General features: G+C 51.7%; 1 pseudogene; it reads right to left on the bottom strand.

Annotated features, from left to right (window-relative positions):
• Positions 1 to 655, bottom strand: LOC103000736 (pyroglutamylated RF-amide peptide receptor-like; annotated as a pseudogene).
• Positions 656 to 4715: the final 4060 nt, after the last annotated feature.

Here is a 4715-nt window from a genome sequence, read left to right as displayed (position 1 = left end):
CTACCCCCTGGGGCTACGGGTATGTCTCCACAGGAGCCAGCCCAGGTGGCTGAAAGAGCAGCCCAGCCTCATCATGCAAGGCAGGAAGGCCAGGGCTCCCAGCAGGGTGAAGTAGCAGGAGGTCTGAGCAGGGTTCAGGAGCAAGAGGCAGGCCTGGGCCTCCTCCTCCACGACCACTCGCTGGAACAGCCAGTTGGGTAGCGATGCAGTGAGGCCCAGGACCCACAGAGCAGCAGGCGGGCACCCAGGCCAGACGGGAGGGCCACGTCAGGCCAGGCCACTGCCACATGGCACAGAAGAGCCATGGCCACCATGCCATAGAAGGTGCAGAACATGGTGGCGTTGTTGGCAGCCTGGCTGATGGTGCAGATGGTGGGGCCCAGCCACCAGTCCTGCCGCAGGAAGCTCAGAAGGACCACGGGCACCACGCAGACCAGGAAGAGCAGGTCAGACAGCGTGATGCTCGCCATGAGGTTGTTGGTCAAGGTGAGGAGTGGTGGGGGGCGCCCAGACCCCAGCCCACCACCAGCAGCATTGGCCCATTGGCCAGCAGCCCCACCAGCAGGACGAGGCCACAGACCCTGGCAAAGACGAGTCGGAGCCGTCGCTCAGGTGTAGCTGTGAGCCCGGTGGTGGATGTGGCGTTGGCCTCCATTCTCCTGCTCTGGACACACAAGGACAGTATAGAAACCTGCCCAAGGGCTGCCTCCTTCTTTCCCTGTTGAGCCCCCTCCTTTCACAGACCCCTGCACACAGTGGGTGCCCTTGGCGTGCACCAGCCCCTTTAGACCTCACAACAACCTGATGGGATGGGCTCCATCAATTCCCTGGGTTCAAATCCTGACTCTGCTCCTTGGGAGCTCCATGATCTCGGGAAAGTTACCTCACGTTTCTCTACCTCAGTTTCCTCAACTGTAAGGAAATGAGGAAATAAAGGAAATAAAACAGGTGTCAACAGTAACTGTCACTAAAGGATGAGATTCAGGTAATTTTCATTTTCTTCTTTTTAATTTCTGTATTTCTCAAATTTCTGCAGGGAGTACAAATTAAATCCGATAAACATTATTTATATATTTAGCATATATATTTATTATAGTATATATATTTAGTATATATATTTATTTATTGTGTATATATATATTTTTTTTAACAAAACCTTGCCCTGCCTGTGAAATGAGCAAGGTTTTTTTAAATATCTTTATTGAAGTATAATTGCTTTACAAAAATGAGCAAGTTTTAATTTGAAGTTCAAGTGGGAAAATGAATGTGCAAGTGCTTTGAGAAGGTATAAAGCCCCAATCAGTGGTTCCCAAGCATGTCTACACATTGGGATCAGTTGAGGAGTTTCAAAAATAGTAATACATGGGTCACACCCCCAAAGACCGGATTTGATTGGTTTGGGCTTTGGCAGTTTTGAAAGACCAGCCTGGGAACCACTGCCCTCTGTGGTCATGCTATGCGGGTTACCTGGCGGTGGGTGGGGGGGATGTGCTGCACCCCAGCTGTCAGATCTTCCTCCTCACCCCCACTCCATCCGACATGTTGAGGACATGGGGAGCCCCCAAATGAGAGAACTCAGGCTGGGAGATGGGGTCAAGGCATCCCAGAGTTGGCTCAGGGGCTGATGTCGCCATCCCCTTTTCTCCTACACCAGGGGGTGGAGGCTGGAAAGCCCCTCTGGTAGTTGGCTCAGAGCCAGGGCTGGGGGTCCCCTAGGTCCCTCCTGCAGAACCCTGCCTGGAGGACTTGCTTGGTCTCCGGGGCCCAACGGCAGCCACTTGCCTGAAAACAGCTGAGAAGAGACCGGAGGGGGGGGGTTCTCTATAAATTCTGCCGCCGACGCCCCAGATCTCAGACTCTGGTTCCAGGGGCTGCAGGGGAAGGACACTGTTCCTGAGCCACTCTCTAGGCATTTGTCATTGCTTTTTTATTTCTTCTACATGGCCCAGGCTTGCCTGCTAATAATATGAAATATGATTGGGAAAGGGAGAAGGGAAAAGAGAAGGCTCAAAGGACCTTGTCCCTGCTCTGTCTAAGCATCCATACCTTCCTATAAGAAGCTCTATAACTTCAGGGTTAAGCTTATGGGGCACTGGAGCCTGGAGTTAAAGCCTTGCTCAACCACTTGCTTAGCTATGTAACTGTGGGCAATCTACTCAATCTTCTATGCCTAACTTTCCTTATCTGTAAAATGGGGATAATAACAGGCCCCATCTCAAAGGGTTGATGTGAGGATTAAACGAGGTAATACAAGCTAAGTGCTCAGAACAGCGCCTGGCACATAGTAGGTGCTTGGTAAATGATGGTTATTGTTCTGATCCTGCCCACCCTCAGTTCCAAAAAGCTCTCTTCTCTGACACCCCTGGCCAGGCTCCATCTTATCCCCCTGCCCTCCCCTTGTCACTCCACACCCTGAGACCCATCAACCTAGTCCCACCCTCCATTTCTTAATCAGCCTCAAGCTAAGTTATGACCAGAGCCCCCTTGGCTGACATGCCCTTAGAACTCACCACTTGCCTGGAAGTTCACTCTGAAGTCTACCTTGAGTCCCTCCTGCTGCTCTCCTCACCTTCCTTGTGTTGCTCTGAGGTTCCCGGGCCCTGCTTGGTGACTTGGAGCCCTTTGACACCAGGAAAGTCTAGCGCCCCCTCTGTAGCTGTACTCTGCACAGAAGCTGGATCCAGCTAGAGAAAGCCAGGAGAGGCTTCTGGGCAGGTGTGCAGTCCCTTCTAGCACCCCACCTCCAAGGAACTTGAGCTAGCTGCCTGAGGTGGGATCAGAGCTGAGATGGGAGGGGCAGGCAGAGAGGCCATTTCTATACTGGATCCCCCAAAGAATAAGGGCTCTATCCACTCTACTGGCTCCCCCAGGAATCACACCCTGCTTACCTGCCTCATTAACTCACTGGCCCATAGGACAGAGATGTTGGTGCCTGCCAGATCCCCAGACCCCTGAGAGAGAGCCATTAGCAACAGTAGGACCTGCCCCCCACTCTCAGCCAGGGCCAGGCATCATTTACCCCAGCTCACCTCTCCCTGTCTCTCTGTCTGTCTCTGTCTTTCTCTGAGCCTACTACAGCCTAGAACCTGCTCAGAACAGGAGGAGGCTTGTGGACTGACAGGATCCAGGAAGGGAGAAGACATTGGCGCTAAGAAAGAATCAGTGAGCGGGACCAGTAAGAGAAATGGCTGTATCACAGGAATCATTCTGCATTTACTAGTCTAGAGATTGAATGGGATCCATTAAGGGCATCTGATCTAACCCTCTGGTGGCTTCTGATACCTGAATCTTCCCCACCTCACCTCTTTGCCAAGTGTTACCTGGCTTTGGCTTGTATGCCTTTAGTGACAGAGAGCTCAAAGTCTTTTAGAACTGAGCAGAGGGATAGGGGCCAAGAGTGGAGACTCTGATTAAACTGATTGGAGGTCTCTTTCCTCTATCTCATGCCCTCCTCTTTCTCCTTCATTCTCTCTCTCTGTACCTCTGCCTCCGGAACTGTATTTGCTTGTTTCTGTATGCAACTGAGGTTTCCTCTGATTCAGCTGAGGAAGTCACCAGTACCCAAATGATTACAAAGTACCAAACTCAGCACCCTGCCCACACTGGACCGCAGTACCTGGCGAGCATTATTTTGGTTAACGGTAAGATGAGACAGTCGACATTTACAGCAAACACAGATGGCAGGAGATAGTCCAACACCAAGAGGCTGTCTAAGACTCTCAAAGCAAGCTCCCTAAGGGCACTGAAATTCCCAGCCCCCGGCTGTAATGTGCAGCCACCTTTCAGGAGGCACATGTGGGGCAATTCTGGGAACTCTCACAAAAGCTCCAAAGAGGAACCCTTGAGTAATCGGAATCCAGTTTCCCCTGCTGCTCCCCAGGCTCCACAGGCCACACCCCAGCTGCGCCTCAAGTGTATCCAGAGATTGACACGTCAAGGCAGAGGGCTGCACCAGGGGCACCATGGCTTGGGGGCAGGAGTGGGATCCCCAAATGTGGCCCCTTAGAGGCACATTTTGGGGAAAGAGAATGGGGGTGGGGCTCGGGGAGACAGGGGGGTTGGAGCATATCCGGGGCCATCAGCCCATCGCTCTTCCCCAGGAATCGGATTCTGCTCGAAAGAACCCCATGCTTGCAAACAGATACAGTGAGTGTGACAAGGTTCACCGGCTTTGCCAGGCATGGAACGGTGGGGCTGCTTTAATAAACAGTGTACTTTGCGATTAACAGGCCATATCAATTTGTAATCAGCACCAAAGCAAGCTCTTTGAAAAGTTTCTCTCCCACCCCTCCACATTTGCTCTTATTTCTGACTACATAAGCAATACCCAGTCATTATAGAAGATCTGAAAATACAAATACATATAAGAAGGAAAACACCCTCACACATTTACCCTGTAATTTTACCACCCAGAGATGTTTTGCCAATATTGTGGTGTATTTTCCTTAAGTCACTTTTCTAGACTCTTCTTTCTTTAAAGAGTTTTAACCCCTCCCCCCCCCCCAACAGCCTTATTACTCAGAAAAGTCCTTTGGAGTACAAAGGGCAGCATTAGTGCAGCCACTCCCCTGGGATCCAAGTCCTGACCCGAGGAGGATTTTCCTGAACTTCCAAGCTGGCTACCTCTGTCATTGCTGTGTCCAGACAGGTGGGACAGGAGCCGAGGAACAGGAAACCCAGGGAGGTGGCCCGCCTACCCTGGCCAGGCCAGGTGC

This window comes from Balaenoptera acutorostrata, chromosome 10 (assembly GCF_949987535.1).
Source record: "Balaenoptera acutorostrata chromosome 10, mBalAcu1.1, whole genome shotgun sequence".
Classification (NCBI taxonomy): Eukaryota; Metazoa; Chordata; class Mammalia; order Artiodactyla; family Balaenopteridae; genus Balaenoptera; species Balaenoptera acutorostrata.
Note: the sequence above shows the minus strand (reverse complement) of the source record. Positions and strands in the feature narration are given on the sequence as shown.